This window comes from Myodes glareolus, chromosome 21, assembly GCF_982192425.1.
Source record: "Myodes glareolus chromosome 21, mMyoGla1.1, whole genome shotgun sequence".
Classification (NCBI taxonomy): domain Eukaryota; kingdom Metazoa; phylum Chordata; class Mammalia; order Rodentia; family Cricetidae; genus Myodes; species Myodes glareolus.
Window position 1 is genome coordinate 32,794,868 of NC_142046.1, and position 17,247 is coordinate 32,812,114.

Sequence of the window (17,247 nt, forward strand, 5' to 3'; positions counted from 1 at the left end):
GGCACAAGAAAGCTCAGACTCTGAGTGTGTAGATGTGAGGTGATGATCGATCATGAACGTGGCTCCTGGGCTCTGAGCCCTCGCTAGGGAGGCTAGTGGACAAGGCGGGTGAGCATCTATCGAGTGACATATGGAAAATCAAGAGCAACCTAGGAGAGCTCTGATTTATTCAGTCCTTTCTGAATCAGAGTATAAGCGAGTCAGTGGAGCAGAGTGCTCACACAGGGAACAGTGGCAGCCGGAAGTTTCCAGAAAGGTGTTTTCTGGAAACTTCCAGAAAGGAAGCACCAAGCACCAAGGAATAGTTCAAAGCCGGGTCAGCTGAGCAGGAGCCAGAGGGTAGGCCTAGGTCATCTGCACGGATATAACACATACAGCAGTATCACCAGATCAGAAATGAGCTTGCCAGTGAGCCGCCCATGTCCAAACTGTGCTTCCAATCTGAAATAAAATTAAATTGGATATTACCGAATTGCTTTTGACTGCATGTTGTCAGCAGTGAGGACAAAATCTGAACGGTAGGTATTTGGGGTAGCTTAACACAGAAAAACGTCCAATTCTGGTGGAGCCTGGAGGTGGAGATGGCTGGGGGGCGGGGTTGGGTGGGTAGAGAGTGTCCTTAGTATGTATGGGACCTGGGTTCAGTACCACACAACAGTAAGAAAGGCGCCAGCTTAGGAGGGTGGTGGCAGCACTTTTTACCACAGGCCAGGCTATTGGTGGGATGAGGCCTATCTGGGATTCTGTTTTTTGCCAAGAATAGCCAGTGGATTTTTTTTAAAAAATAATTTATTTAACTTTATTTTATGTGCATTGGTGTGAGGGTGTCAGATCCCCCTGGTTCTGGAGTTACAGACAGTTGTGAGCTGCCATGTGGGTGCTGGGAATTGAACCCAGGTCCCCTGGAAGAGTAGCCAGTGCTCTTAACCACTGAGCCATCTCTCCAGCCCCTAGCCAGTGGTTTTGGTATCCACCAAAATGCAATGCCTGCTTTCCTGTAGCAACCATGGCTCGTATGCATTAACAGTTTGTTTCTCGTGGGAAGGAAGCACAAGGCCTGGGGACAGTTGGTAAGACCCACAGAGACCACAGAAACCCAGACTGTAACTTAGGCTCACAGTCTTCTGTGGGTGCCTCCTTACTTCACGATCACTTCATGGTCCCCAGAATGACTCCTGCTGGATATCGAGCCTTGTGCTTTCTTTCCAAGAGGATGCCAGAGTAAGACAAGGCAGCTTCCCGAGCCACAGCAACTTCATTTAATTGGCCTCCCCCAGAGGACCCATGAAAACTGAGGTCTCCATCCCCATGACTGGGTCAGAAGCATGTGCCACAGAGGAGGCTAGAAAAGGCAGCTCTGCCAAAGGCTAGTTAGGTTTTATATTGCTGTGACTATAGTCTCAGCATTTGGGATATAGAAACAGGAAGATCAAAGTTCAAAGTCATCCTTACATCTTCAACTATATATGCCAGACTAGCCTGATATATAGAAAGCCTATCTCAAGAAAAAAAAAAATCAGAACTGGTGAAAGTTTCAAAGCCTTGAGAGCAACAACAACTGTAGCAGTTTCTTTCTTTCTTTGGTCAGCGAGTTGCAAGTGATTTGTGATGACTTGAGCTGAAGTAAACAGAAGTCCTTTTACAGCAGGCTTTATCCATCTAGTTCCCATAGCTGGGTGCTTCCTGTGTGTACCTAGTGAGTTTCAGGAGCTTCCTGGGATTTGTGAATTGTTTATATCCTAAATGTTAAGGAGCTTCCTTCCAGGATGGAATGTTTCAGTTCAGAGGAAATTGCTATACCACATTCCACGCCTTCCTCTCGCTCTTAACATTCTTTCTGTACTGTCTTCTGTGATATTCCCTGAACCTCAGGGCAGGTGACCTAGATGCCGGGCTAAGGCCAGGCATTAAGCTTCTGTATCACAGCATCAGTTGATCTCAAGAACTTCCCTAGAGGTTACAACTTCTGAAAGCAACAGTGATCCACATACATATGCACAGATATTTAGAAGGCAGTTTGTCAGGCACATTACCTCTATTTAACAAAACCACGGCAGCTGCTTTCCCACTGGGGCCTGTGATCATCCCCAGCGCACAGCACCAGAAGTGAAGTCCCGCCTACAGAGTGGGCTTTAAATCTAACTGGAAAGCAGTTGGTCAGACCCCATGCCATCTGTGCCACTATTGCCCCTGCAGTTTTGTCGTGGCTGGCATTTTGATAGTATGTGTGCAGGGTCCAGTGGGGTGACTGATGACCATTGTCCCCTAGCAGCCTGAGTCAGCACCTCCCAGCATAGGAAAGCCAACCAGCAGGGAAGAAACTTCCTGTTCTGTCCCAGTCTGATTTCTCTGTGTTTTGTAATTAATGCATGCATCATCTTTACAAGTAAGGTCAATCTCATTATTTAATTCTGGCACGGAACCAGCAGCAGTGGCAGTGACCTTTTGCTATTTTTTCCCCCTCGGGCTTTCCTCGGGTTCCTTGGGCTCAGCAAGCTAGGCATAGAATGCTGCCTCTCTCAAGCCAATTGTCTCCGTGGCACCTGTCCTTCTTTATCATCTTCCAGCCCCTCATATGCATGGGATCCACACCTGTGGAAGCCTTGAGTCCTAATGGCTCCGGTGAGCCAGTCCATCAGACCTTGGTTCCTCACACTGACAGTTCAGGCTCCCCAGCCTTTGTCTCGAGGGCAGGATGGGGAGTGGGTCGTTCCACTTCTAAGTTTCTTTATTGCCGCAGCACTCAGGTTGATCCCATCGGCACCCATGTCCCCCAGCCTCACAGGCCAGGCTCTGGTGGCCCCTTTTATGTTCAGACGGCTTTCCCAGGTCAAGAAGCTGAGAGACAGATGTTTCCTGGTTATCCTGGTCTTGCATGGGCCGTTTTAAGGCCCACATGTACAAGCTGAGTCATCGATTTCCCAATTCTCTTTATTAGTGATCTGACCTGGGGGCTATGATTTTTGTTGGTGTTTGTTTGTCTTCAAGACAGAGTTTCTCTGTGTAGTCCTGGCTGTGCTGGAACTCAGTTCTGTAGACCAGGGTCCCTTCAAACTCAGAGAACCACCTGCCTCTGCCTCCCGAGTTCTGGGACTACAGGTGTGCACCACCACTGCCCGGCTCTTTGTGCGCGTGTGTGTTTCTTTAAGTCACTTTTACTTTGTTCTCTTCTTCCTCATTAGTCGACTTCTTCCACAGGCTCCAGCTTCTTGGATCCCAGAAAGGGCTACTTAGCCTAGACTGTTGCATTCTCGTATCCATAACAAGTGGAAAGGCAATACCTCTATGTCAAGCCCGCTTTCTTTCCCTTTCCTTTTCCAAATCGGGCTAATATAGAGACAAGCAGGTACTGCATGTTCTTTTCCCCATCGTAATTCCCCCTTAAACCAGCAAGCTCTACCTGGGTAGACAGCCACACCTCAGTTACATGTCTTTCCACCCACACCAGGGGCCAGGCTACTGACATACTCATCTCACATGTGTCACACTGAGAGACTGTAACTCATGGTTCAATCCATCGGCTCTGTGGAGGCATCCCGTAGTCACAAGGTAAACTCCATTCATCGAGGATTCATGCTACCCCATGCCAAGCAGAGGAAGATGGCCACTCTGGGGTTTCCCACAAAGATGCAGAATCCACTACCAGACAACGTGGCCTTGGTTTTATGTCCTATCACAAATCTCGTGACAGCTGCAGCCACCACCCCAGCAAGGAGTCCCTCCATCCCATGCTATATAGGGAAAGGAAACCTCATTAGGATTTCCTCTCTCAGAAATCAACCTCAGTTACATGTCTTAACAACCATTGCAGGGGCCATGCAGCCACCCCTCCTCAGCCCTTCTTTGGTTTATATCCTTCCCTGATTAGGTACCATTTATATGGTACAATATTCCTTGGAGATGCAATGCAAATAAATGTCTCTTCATCTCAGATAAGGAATCAATAACAGGCCAAAGTATTGATTGCCCCAAAGTCACTTGGTGAATCAATGGGATTACGTAGGGTTACTTGCAGGAATGAAGATGACCCAAAGACAGCTGTATCACTGAAGTCCAGCTGGAAGCCTGGTGCTTTCTGCATGACTTGTAGGTCGCTCAGTAGGTGGGAGACTACTCTGTAGTCTTGCTCGCCTAACCTTGCGTATATGGCTGATCAGTTTCAGGGACTTCCTGAAACTTGTGGGTTGCTTATTTCCATAGTCTTAAGGACAGAACTTTTTAATTTTGGGGAAATTGTTCCATAGTAGGTAGGCAGGAGCCTGAAGCTATGCAGAGGCCAGAGTCACAGACCCATAGATTGTGTTTAACATCTGATGTCTTAGAGAGGGTCCACAGACCAGAGAGGGGAGAGGAGGGCAGGGACAGGCCTGAAAACTGATAAGAGGTCATAAAAAAGAGGTGACACCAGGGAAGGTCTGAGTAGGTGGATGTAAGGTCACAGGGAGACAGACACTGGGTGACTGGTGAAAGCCAGATGGTGGTGACCCTGGGCAGTTTTAGGAGATCTTGTGTGGAACTGGATGTTGAGTGGTGGTGGGTGGGGGTGACGGTGGTAGTGGGGGGAGTGGTGGTTATGGTGAAGGGGTGGTGGGGGTGAGGGATGATGAGGAATGAGTTAGAAACTGTGGGGCTATATTTGATGGAAGACAGAGATAAGGAGAAATGTGGGACTGAGATAGGCCCCTTTCTCTTTAAAAAGCAGATGCAATTACACCAGATTATCAACTGGTGGTTCCCACCCAGCTCAGGTGGCAGGGGTGGGAGTTCAGGTGCAGCCAGAAGGGAGGTGTGGAGAACAGAGAGGCTGAGCTGCCCAGCATGAGGCCTGCTTTCTCAAGCAAATGGAAGAGGTAGGTTATCAGCAGGCTGGGTGCAGGGGAGAAGGGCTGCAGGCCTGGGAATAGAGGAGGTGTGAAATGGCCCTCTCAGGCAGTGTGGAGTGCTTGTCTGAGGCTCCACACTGAGCGTAGACACCCAGTTAAATATTTATTCAGCTCTGGTTCTGAGGGCCCTGGAGGATAGGGCTTTTTCTTGGCAATCCCATCGGGACTTGTTCAAATGTATCCACCAGATGGCGCTAGGAGGGCATTGCTGAATCCTCACCTATTAGGACTTTGAAAGTGTATTTGTTGCCCCCGCCCCCGCAGTGTGTGTGTTTGTGTGTGTGTGTAGATGTATATGGAGATATTTATGTATCGACATATATATAGAGAGAGGGGAGATATTTATTTATCTCTTTTCCTTATATCTAGACCAGTGGCTCTCAGCTTTCCTAATGAAATACACAGTAATTTGCCAGTAATACAAGTTACTTATGTTGTGGTGACCCCCAAACATAAAATTATTTCCATTGCTGCTTCATAACTGTAACTTAGCTTATTTTGTGAATCATAATGTAAATATTTGTGTTTTCCAATGGTCTTTTGGTGACCCCTGTGAAAGGATCTTTGGAATGCCAGAGGGTCACGATCCACAGATTGAGAACCATGAATCTAGACCATTACCTTTTTCTCAAATATGGTAAAAAATATTTCTAAAGAATACAATTCTCAGAGGTCCCCCATAACGTTGACAGAACTTATTATAATACTTAAATGTTTATAAATCTAAAATAGTAGAGATTCCCTGTTCTTACATATTTAACATGGCCATAAAGTCAAAACCAATTTAGAAATGATACTAAAACAAAACCACAAATAAAAAATTCATGCAACTTAACCTTAGCATAATTTAATAAAAGGCGAGTTGAGTTTTTATTAAAAATAAACAGCAAAGTTCAATGAGACTTGCAGCTGCCCCGTCCATGGGCCTTGCTTGCTATGCCTTGACCAGACCAAGGTACTACACCCCTTCTGTTAAAACCTCAGCAGGCCTCTTCTCGTGCTGGGATGCATTGCCTCATTTCCCTTCTTAGCAGCTAGCTTAGAGACAGCTAAAGTCAGAGAAAATGAGTATGAGGCTGTAGGAGTAGGGGAATGTTTGCTAAGCACTGGGAAAATGCTTAGTGCTGTTTTGGAAACCACAGTGCTGGATGCAGAGTGTTATCTAGCACTTGGGAAATATATTTAAGGAAGCAAATCAATGGTTTTCCGTTCTGGTTTCATGTTTTGAGACATAGGGAAAGCTCTCAGGAAAGCCACTTCCAGAGCCTGGCAGGATCATCTACTTAGCATGGCCCAGAGGAGCCTGGGTATCCTGCTGTGATCCTGCCTCTGCTCCAGTCCCTGGATTGGTAACTGTCCAGGGAGGATGTCTGTCCTGTTCAGGTCCTGCTTCTTCAGGATCTCATGTGAATAGGCTTGTGAATTATTAGTATAAACAACACCTTTAAATTCCTGGGTGATGGGGTGGAAATCGATCTATAGAGAAGCTCTACCTGTGTTTGCTGCTGCTTGCTGGTGCAGTAGTCAGCTGTCACCCAGCCTGAGATTGTGACTCCTGACGCTGCCTGGCCTGTGCTCTGGCTCCAGCAGGGAGCTTTGCCCTGCCCTGATGGAGCCACCTACTTGGAATGCACACATTACTTTCTAGTCTCATCGCAGTAAACTGGGCTTGTGCCAGGGAGATTCCGCTGTGCTGCAGTGATGGGAAGTTCAGTAATTCTAACGCAGCTCTCCCCTGCTTGTTTCCTTGGCTTCCCCAATCCCCACGCCATCCTCTCTCCCCACCCCCACGTCCCTCCCCCTCAACACATTCATCCTTTCACCATCTTCACTTACAAGGAAGCTGAAGTCTTAAACTTCTGACCCAGTTGCAGTATGGGTGTCTCTCTTTGATCAGAAGAAGCTCTAATGTCCTCAGAACTCCCACCCTGTCCACCACTTCCCTCCTCCATCCAGGAAGAATGGCGTTTCCTTGCTTAGAGTTTGGCTAATGCTACGCTAATGCTAAGGCCCTTCCTTTTAGGACTTTGGCTGATGACTGAGTTTCCCAAGAGGACACTCATTCACTCTGCTCTTGTCTGTGCCTCTGACGCTTGTCTAATCACCCAAATCCCATTTGTCTTGCACCATTGTTCGGAGGTCCCTTCATGGTCACTCTTTCTTGGTTGTGACACCCAATCACAAGTAAATTATCTTGTGGATCCCTAATATGTTCACTGTCCTCAGCAGAAATGGGGTTACATTGCCCAGGGAGAGTGGGCCAGATTTGGCTGTCAGCTTAGCCCCTGAGATTGAGACACTGAGTCTACCTGGGGGCATTCTCCAGACAGGTGTAGTCCCCTCCAAACCTCTAGATCATTCATGTTGCTCTTTTAAAGTTCTAGCTATTGACAGCTAGATGATCTGCCTTAGTTAAGATTTTTATTGCTGTGAAGAGACTCCATGACTGTAGCAACTCTTGTAACGGAAAGTGTTTCATTAGGGGGGCTCACTTACAGTTTCAGAGGCTCTGTTCATTATCATCATGGCAGGGAGCATGACGGCAGTCAAGGTGCTGGAGGAATAACTGAGAGTCCTACATCTTGCAGGCAACAGGAAGTCAACTGAGACATTGGGCAGTATCCTGAGCATAGGAAACCTCAAAGCTCACTCGCGCACAGTGACACACTTCCTCCAACAAGGCCATACCCACTCCAACCAAGCCACACCTCCTAATAGTGCCGCTGCCTATGAGATGATAAGGGCCAAGCATCCAGGCTACCACATGATCACAAAGTTCTTTCATTCATTCGAGGAGCCCGCTATAGGCGGAAACAATGCGTAGGCTTCGAAGTGGTGCTGGATCACTCTGGTCTGAGTCGGGCTCCTACTCTCTGGCCAAGTCTCCTTTTGTGTTTGTGCCTGTGTGTAACCAGCACCTCCTTATAGGGCCCTTTGAAGGTAAGTGTGTCAGTGTGCACCTATGACTCTGGGTCTTTGGGGACAGACCAGGCATTTGAAGTCTCTTAAAAAAAGTAAAAGTACAGGTTCCACAGGCAGCCCCAGAACCGAGGCTGAACCACCTTCCCATACGCTAGGCAGATGGTAAAAGTCAGAGGGAGACTTGTTCAGTGTGGTCACATCAGGTAAAGGAACAAATAAGGTCTACTGACTCCAAGACAGAGTCTTGATATAAGATTTATATCAAGCTCAGAGCTTGATATAAGCTCAGAGCGCTTGATATAAGATTTACATTTATCTCCAGGGAGAATGGGGACAAGAGGCAAGAGGCATATGCATAGTTGGGCTACGCTGGTCAATGTGCGGTCTGGTTATCATTGTCTCAGTTCTGGTTCTATGGGGGTCTGCAGAAGCCCTTATTGCTGGGGCAGGTGGTTCTCAGGAGATGCCTACTTCTATTTCAGGCTATAGCCTGACCCTCATAGATTATTGCCTTCATGCAAGAATAGGGGTGCAGTGTAGGAAGTTAGGGGGTTGGAGAGTTGTCATGAGGGCTTTCCTCTTCCTGAGACTCCCAGTGACTTCAGGTCAGGTCGGGACAATGACATCGCTGTGCCATTAGCCTTGAAAGGACATGAACTAGGTTAGACAGAGCTCTGTGAGTGGCTAAGGGGCCAAACAGAAGCAGTAAGCTGAGGACCCAAAGCAGGAGGGCACAAGAGACTGGGCTGTCATGTTTCACCCCACTTTAAGTTGCCTTGTGGGCCCAAGGGAGGAGTCAGGCTTGTTAGCAGAAGCAGTCCTCTGTTTCTGCGCATGTCCATACCAGCTAGCCGGGGTTCCTTATTCTGTGTCCCAAGAGAAGCACCACACTGGGTCTTAGACCAGGGACTCGGAGCTTCTGTGTGCCCGTTCTTAAAGTTTGGGCCTTAGGACCCTTTGTGCCCTTAAAGTGGCACCAGGGGGCTTTTATTACTTATTTGTTATATGTGTGTATCATATAAATTTTTGAAAATAAAACTTTTAGTGAATGGTTCATTTAAATAAGTTATCACAAATGACTTAAAAGGGAGTTTTATTTTTAATTTTGTGTATGTCCGTGTGTGTAGGAATGTACACATAAAAGCAGATGTCTCCAAAGGCCAGAAGAGGGTAGCAGTTCCCTTGTAGCTAGAGTTACCAGAAGATGTGAACACTGACTCATGTGGGTGCTGGGAACTGAACTACGGTTCTCTGCAAGAGCAATATGGTTCTTAACCAATGGGCACTTTTTAAACATTTTATTTCTATTTAACTCTGTGTGTGTGTGTGTGTGTGTGTGTGTGTGTGTGTGTGTGTGTGTGTTTGGTATGTCTGTATGTGGGTATGCATGTATGATTGAGTGCAGGAAGACATGACACTTTTAGGGAAAGATGGTCTTTTTTAAACCCCTTAGCTAATTGGCATTGCTTTACATTGATGTCTGCTCTGATAGACGACAGCTACTCTCCATGCGGCTTCTGCCCTCTCTCTGTTTCCTCTGCTTGGCCTGGACTGGAGTGTGTGAAGGAAACAGCCGTTCTCATCATTTCAGAGATCAGTGATTCATGGAGACTTAGGGTCTTTATGTAGGGATCTGAAAAGACCATATGGAAGGAACCTTAAAAAGGAAGCCCGGAAAAGGACTTAGCAAAAGTTTGACCTTCACAATACTGACTCATCTTAGAGCAGTGGTGGGGCTGGGGTCTAAGGAAAAGAAATGGGTCTGCAGGGACCAGGACAGAGGTTCCTGCCGTGGGTGCTGCTGGCAACCTGGAAATTACCACCCGGAGTGCAGAGGGAGCCTTGGTGGCACCAGGAAGAGCTTCAGTAGTCTGGGTCATGCATTTCTCCCCTCATAAATGTGGAGCGATTTTTTTTCCCTCTCCTGCAGATTGCACCACCATGATAGGCGAAGTGTAACTGGCAATTCTTATAAATGGGGATTGAGCTGTAGAAAGGCAAAGGGAAAGATAAAACTATGTACTGTTTGGATTAAGCTTAAACCTACTGCAAGCAATTTCAAAAGCCAAAGTTGAGGGTTGGAATCTAAACACTTCTTGCAAAACTCTTATATATATAATTAGCTCCTTCAGCCTTCTCCGCCCCCTTCTAAAGCAAGGCGATTCTATTTCCTTCTAAGTCTGGTCACACGTCCCTCCTCTGAACTGCTGGCCTCCGCTTGGCAGAGCCTCAGGTCAGCACACTGCCTGGTGTCTCAGTCCGCTCCCTGGCAACTGTTAGGTGAGCGAGCAACTCTTCTACAGTACTGGAGAGAAGGTCCCAGACGTGGCTGTTAACAGCAGTTACGGTTTTCTTGTGGAGCGAAATAATTTGCCTTCAACATTTGCTTCCGTTTCCTGTTCTGCATTCATGAAAGGAAATGGACATCCGGGTAGTGGGAAGGTGGATAGGGATACTCTAGCTCACCCAAAATGCTCTGAAAATTTGAGTGCAGGGGCACACTTCATTGTAGAGACCAAAGGACCCTGTTTTGGCTTCTGCCTTTTCTTTCAGCAGCCTGTCACAACCCACCTCTTGCTCACTGCCCTTGAGGGGACTACACTAAGTAGGTTGGGCCTCCTTTGTGCCCCTTCCCCCTCCCCTCCATCTGTTCAAACTGTTAGCCAAAACACGCTGGATCTTGTACTTCAGGGGAGTGTGGGGCGGGGGTTGAATGTCATCTTTCTTGTGGAAATCTTGTCACTTCATGGTCTGCTGGAGTTTTTGAGACTGCACCACGGCATTTGTGTACTGAATACTTCCAGTGTCAACATGGGTTGCCTGCAGTCATTGTGTGAGTCCATAACCTCACAATGTAAGGTATGCACCCGGCACCTCCCTGCCTCCAGGCACACGGGGAAGACCAATCCCCTCTGCCCAGGGCACTGGTCTGTTGGGAAGAATGAACCCTTAGGTGAAGTAGGATCTCAGGGTGGGTCTTCAAAAAGGTTTCCTGTTGGCTTTCAGCTCAAAGTGGATTGGAAATGACAGCTTCATTCTGTACTCAACCGGAAGCATGGGTTCTCTCTAAAGGGGCCAAACATGAAGAATGTCCTTCCTACAAACTGTTTATCTTTCTGTAGCTTCTAGAAGGTACAAGATTATCATCAGAGGTTGTTTAAGTTCCTTTTTAATCAGGCAGGGCTGTAAGTGTCCGAAATGATACCATATGAGATTTCTGTTTGTTTACTGTGTGGGGCCAGGAGGTACGGACATTCTTAAAAAGTGTGAAATGTCCTCTCTCCTGCCCAGTTCCTCTTCCTCTTTTGTATTCATATACAATTTATGGTGTGTTTATTTATGCAAAATACGTGATGCCGCTTAAGGTATTATAAATGGGGAGGTTGGAAGGAACAAAGCAAAAGTACCCAGGCAGGATGGCGGGACATTGCCGGTGGGCATCAGGTGGGCATCAGTTTGGACTGGAGGCTAGAGGGAAGCAGGAGGTACAGCCTGTCTGGTTATGGAGGCTTGTTTAAACTCAGGAGAGCAGATAAGGTTTTGTTTGTGCTGTTGTGCCCCTTCCTTTGGGTTTCGTAAGGATAAGGCTGTACCTGCCCATCATGCCCCTCCCCCCGCTTCAACCCTAGGGTACCAGGAGCGCTGCAGGAAACCCACAGGCCAGATTACAGGTGGGCCAGGCCCCCACGATGCTGGCAGGAACTGATTCTTTGGGTATGATCTGAGTGTTGAATTTACTAGAATTAAAGGCGGACCACTCAGGGTTGGATTGGTCTAAGACGCCCATTCTGTGGACCTGCCCAGGATCAGATAGACCTCTAGTGAGTGGCGGAGTGAACTTGAAAGGGGTGTCGTACTGCAACTTTAATGACTCCACTGCAGCAAAACACACCTCAAGATAAGTGTCCTTTTTGTGGAACATCTTGGTCAGGACCACGCCTGACCTGCCTGGTGATACCTGTACCGGTTAACAAGTGACTGACTTGCCTGGTTGTTGCTTAGGGCAGGAAGTGCTTTGTTCTGCCCTGACTGCACACAGACTCAGAAGGTACTGACTCTTGAAAGAGAATATGGAGACTGTGTCAGGACAAAAAACACTTAACTCCAGGATGTACAGAAAAAGCTATATGATCCATTATGTTAGCCAGGACCCAACTGAGAAGCACAGATAGTAAGAAATAGATCCTGTACTCTCAGGGTGGGGTGAGCAGAAATCTCTCAGTGGCAACACTGTGGTGAAAAATAGCTCCACGTGTACATAATGAAGTAATATTTTAATACTCGGCTACATAAATGGATTATTAAGATTAATTTTTCCCTTCATTCTTAACGTTGTAATGCAGACGCTGGAAGAAGTAAAGTAAGTGGCTCGCACTGCATTTGTATGGTACAGCTCTGCTCTAAACATGGAGACTGGAACAAAGGGCTGAGGCACGAATCCCTGCTGATCCCTAACTCCTGTGTTCTCTCTCTCATTCTTTTTCAACAGATACGACTCCACGTAGCATGAAAAGGACTATATTAGTCACCCGTTCCTTTCTTTCCCTCTCCTATATAAGTTTCCATTTCTTTTTACACTTGCTTGCCCAGCCGTCTGTAGTACAGCAGATTCAGGTGTCTGAGCTGTGTAGAATTGGTGTGTACAGATGCGTGCTTGGATCTGTCTCCTAAGAACTGGAAGGAGGTGGTTACAAAATACCCACTCTCTGCTCCAAATCATTCCCACTCCTCGGCCTGCAGGGTTGCGTGGTCTAGGGAGGTCCCTGCAGCGCACTGACCCCTTGGAATGGAAGGAACGCCCTGTTGTGCCATCCTTGAGGGGACAACCAAGTGCTGCGACCGTGCTCCGCCTCGACTGTCTGGTTTCCTGTAAAATAAACACATCACTTTATATTTTTAGGGAACAAAAAAGTGCTGCTATAGGGTTCAAAATTTTCATTCTGAACACTTTTCCAAAACCAACCCCAGAGAGCGTTTTAAATACCCTGGTCATATCTTTGGATCTGTAAAATATACCTTTTAGTATGGGCATCTGCTAAAATGCAAAGCAGATTTCTTCAAGGCAGAAAAAACAGTTTGACAGGAGCAGTGTAGAATTTGCTCATTTGGACACATCTCTGAAAATGTGAAGAGACACACAATTCACCTCCGAGCTGCTTGCTGGCGAACCTGCAGTGACTAGTCTCTGCCAGACCAGTTGTTCGAACATCATGCCTGTAGAAGTGTTGGAAACGCTGCAGAATTGGATGAGTGGAGATGGGGATGCTCCCCCCTTCTCACCGCTTCCTCCTGATCCCCTGGAACCTGCCCTGAGATGGCCTGTGCTCTAACGAATCATCATGAGCTTAAGAAGATGTCCCTAAAGAAAGCCAGCATCATTCCAGTAGCAGGGAAAGTCACGGACGAGAGGTGTGCCTGTCTGTGAATTCGTTTTCATTGTAACCCATCATTGCAAACTGCTCATTTGAATTGCTCTGGCACCAAATAGGCTTTTTCTTCTCTGCACAGTTAGGGGATGAAAAAAGCAATATAACTGGATTCTTTTTTTAACATTGAGTTATAACTTTATTGAGATCCGTGAATCTAAAAGTGATTTCCTTACTTCCAGCTGGGCTTACTAAAAGGATCAGTTGCCAAGTGGTAGATTTGCAAGCGAAACGGACAGGTCTAAGTAAGTCAGGACCATGTGCTGCTATTTGTTTTCATAAGTTTGAGGGTTAGTTAGTAACAGCCCCGCCAATCTCAGAGAAATCATCCATCCTGGCATCTTTATGTGCCCCAAAAGTGTAAGCTCGCACTGTCTCCGCCAGCTGGCGCCACTGAGTCAAGCCTATGCCAGGGAGGCATTGGGCTGTCTCATGGCTGCGAGGGCGGGGATACAGGGTGTAGTCAATGTGTGTGCTCGTGCACATGCACGTGTGAAATAGAGTGCCACGTACATTACCTCTCAGATTCTTTCTGTATAGCTTTTCCCTAACAAAGCAGCGTCGCTTTGACTCATTTGTTAGATGTCATCCTTTAGACATGCGTTTGTTTTTAACTAGCCTTGGAAAGAAGGCACCTTCTACTGAAGTATTTATTTCACAGAGATGGTTTTTTGTCTAACTGTGCTCCCTTGGTTTAAGTTTGTTGCCACCGTCTGCTCAGCATAACTGCTTGGCTGTTGTTCAGAGTCTGTGGGTCCTTCGCAGGGCAAGTTTGCAAACCTCATCAGGTCCTGACTGATGCTGATTAGAAGCTGGCTGTCTATACTTGCCCCTGGCTTTGGAAGCTGAAATGGTGGCCTGTTAAGAGGACTACCAATCAAATGCTTCTCGTCTGTAGGACCTGCTATTGTCTTTTAGACAACTGTGCTACATTGCGTTTGGAAATTGGGCGTAGGTCAGTAATACCCCGTTCTTGGCTTTCATTAATACCCATTATAAAATGGATTATTTTTATAATTCTTTCTAAAGCAATTTCCCCCTAGGTTCCCGTTTTCTACTTTTGGAGAATTGTGGGGCACTTTCAAGCTTCAAAGGACAGCTCTCATTTGTAGTTCCCGTTGCTTGATCTCTACAAGGGTCTTACAAAATTCGCTGTACTTTTATTCACGGAGAAAGTTGGCTTTGATGTCTTTTAGAGATAATTCTGCTAGTTGCTGATCAGCCAGTCAGTTCATCTAGCGCCAGTCTTTATAAGACCTCTAATCTAATTTTCTCACACTGTGACTAAAAGCCAGGCACATCATTGGAACAGATTATATAGTTTATTCAAGTGGGTCCCTCAATCTCACTTTGACTATTAATTCTTTTATCAGGACAGTCTACTCACTCTCAGGCTGCTTTTTAAAAAGGCCATGTTTATAAAAATTTTCATTGTTGAATGACTATTGCATCCTATATTCCAAACGTAAAAAACCCACCTCTGAACAGCAAATGGATGGTTACATTTTTGGTCATATGCTGTATGTGGCTGGTGTGTATGTCAACGTGTACTCTGAATAACTTACTATTTCATGCCCACTTCTTGAACGTTTGTGCTGAGATGCGGTTTATACAGATACCCTCCACCTGCAGGACCGTGGGGTGCTGACCGTGAGCGTCATCATGTTTGGGACTCAAAGCAACAGCTGCGTTTCTTAGAGAATCCTGCAAGTCCATATCACCTCTTCAAAGGTCGAGCAGTTTGCTCTATTGGGCAGCAGGTAGTATAACAGTAAGAGGCGGTAAAACTTTTAAAGCCTCTAGAATCGCATGGTGAAGAAAATCAGGATTTGTATACGTGCTAGAATAGATGAAGGGATAAGAATGTTCATCCTGAATAGATCCAGTGACTCCTCGAAGCCATTGAGTTCATGGGGAGAGGTGATTTTTCGGTCTCAGCACGCTACCAAGACTTCACCAGAGCGGGAAGGTTTTTATGTGCTTTCCTTTTCTAGAAAAGAACTCTAGGAGCATAATGCCTCAACAGTCCTTCCTTTGAAGGACGGGCGTCATTGGGACTCTAGGTGGAAGGCATTGGGGGAGCTTGTCATTAGTGCAAGTTTGTCTCCGGGCAAGTTTCACTTCATTGTCTCATCCTGCCGAGCTTGAGTGAGCTAAAGAGTCACCACTGTTAAAAACTGCCATAACTTAAGCTTGAGTTTTTAAAAGAATGTTGAGTAAGGACCAGATAACTGCCAAAGGGGGCACCATTCTCTGAGGTCTGTTTAGTCACTGAAAACTAGTCATCACTTCTAAACGTTTGCCATGTGTGCAGCTTCAAGGGGAACAGGGCTCTGTAGAATTCTGTGTCTAGTTTGTGAAGTGTCATGTCTACTGAAGAGTCGTGTTCTCTGGGCTTGATGTTCTGTACAGTAGAGTTCATTAAGAAAAATTGTGGAGAAACTTGTGTCTGTGGTTTGATGGGGAGAGTGGCAATGTGTATTAAATAGCTATCCTGTGAGATAGAAATGTCCCCCAAAGATCTGGAAGTAACCCCCTCCCCAGCCCTTGGAAAACTCTGGTTATCTCCTAGGTTCTAAATGAAGATGTATGGATACTCTGGCAGACTGCATGTTGTATAATTTGAAAATACTCAAAACTGGACAATAAAACTGAGTTAAACTTTGACTGGTCTGGCGTCCTTGTTTGAGTCTCAGTAGGGCATCTGACTTGAGGGCGGGAAGTTTGTGTTGGAATGAATCTTCTTTTGACAGAAGTTCATTACAAAGGAACAGCCTCTCAGCAGGTAGTACTACCTAAATCAGCTTCACTCTCTCTCTTTATCTTTCTTCTTCCTCCTCCTCCTCTTCATTGGCTTGATATCTGCTTGAATTTGCCCAGTAAAACTAAAATAATAAAAAATAATATTTCTACCTTTATCTCTGAAAAAAGTATGGATTTTTAAATGTTATTTCTCGTCAGAGTGGCAAGATTAATGATGGAAGGATTTATTTTGGTTCCTGGTTTCAGAGTGTCTCCACTGTAATAGGAAAAAGAGGCTTAGGCATGGTAGCCGGGGTACCTGCCAACATCACGGTTACCAGGAAGGAGAAAAAGGAGGCTGGAACCCCAGGCAAGTATAACCCTCATGCTCCCTAGTGACCTGCTTCAGTCAACTGGGCTCCACAGCCTTCGAAATGATACTCCACATGGGACAAGTGCTCAAAGCATGAGCCGGTAGGGGGACAGTTAAGATTCAGATGGTAACATTAACTATGTAATGGCAGAATCAAATCAAAGCTCATTAGACCAGCAGGAAAATGGCCGAGTTTCTTCTTGCCTGAGAAAAACGCCTGTTGTCATGGTGGGCATTGTGCCCTGCCGTCCTTCATCTGAGGAATTGAGTCCTGTTTATGCTGAATGCCTCCTGCTGTCGTTTGAGAATGATTGAGCCAAGTGTAATCATGTTTTGTGTTGGTTTTTGGTTTTACGGTAGAAATCTGAACTCTCATAAGAAGACACTAGAGTGTGAGGCTTTTGGAGAAGACCAACGACAGACCACAGGATTATCTGCTGAATAAGGTTTTTCTAAAGAGAGAAATATTTCCTGCCTCTGGTCGCCGGGGTCGTGTGACTACACATGGACCTGCATGTGTAAAACGTCTTGTTCTTGAGGTTTTGTTGATGTTGCTAATGGTGCATGGGCGCCAGATGATAAACCTCTTTGCTTTAATCAATTAAAAATGGAAGAGATGAACGATGGAGTGAAGGTGTATACACACACACACACATACACACACACACACACACACACACACAGCTCACAACCCTTTGTAACTCCAGTTCCAGGGGGGTCTCATGACCTCTTCTGGCCTTTGGGGGCCCTGCATGCACGTGGTGCATAGATAATACATGCAGGAAAAACAACCATATAAAATAGTAAAATGATTTAGAGAATTTTTAAATGGAAAAGATGACTGTAGGCACTGCAAATGGTCTGCTTTTATGATGTTTCTCCATCTGTCTAGAAATTATTC

General features: G+C 46.2%; 1 protein-coding gene across 1 annotated transcript in view; it reads left to right on the plus strand.

Moving 5' to 3' along the window:
- Positions 1–15,898, plus strand: part of Kif5c (kinesin family member 5C) — a 154,419-nt gene extending 138,521 nt beyond the window's left edge. Inside the window, exon 26 of the mRNA XM_085681153.2 lies at positions 12,295–15,898. The gene's annotated coding sequence lies outside the window, so the exon portion shown is untranslated. The remainder of the gene's footprint in view (positions 1–12,294) is intronic.
- The last annotated feature ends 1,349 nt before the right edge of the window (positions 15,899–17,247 follow it).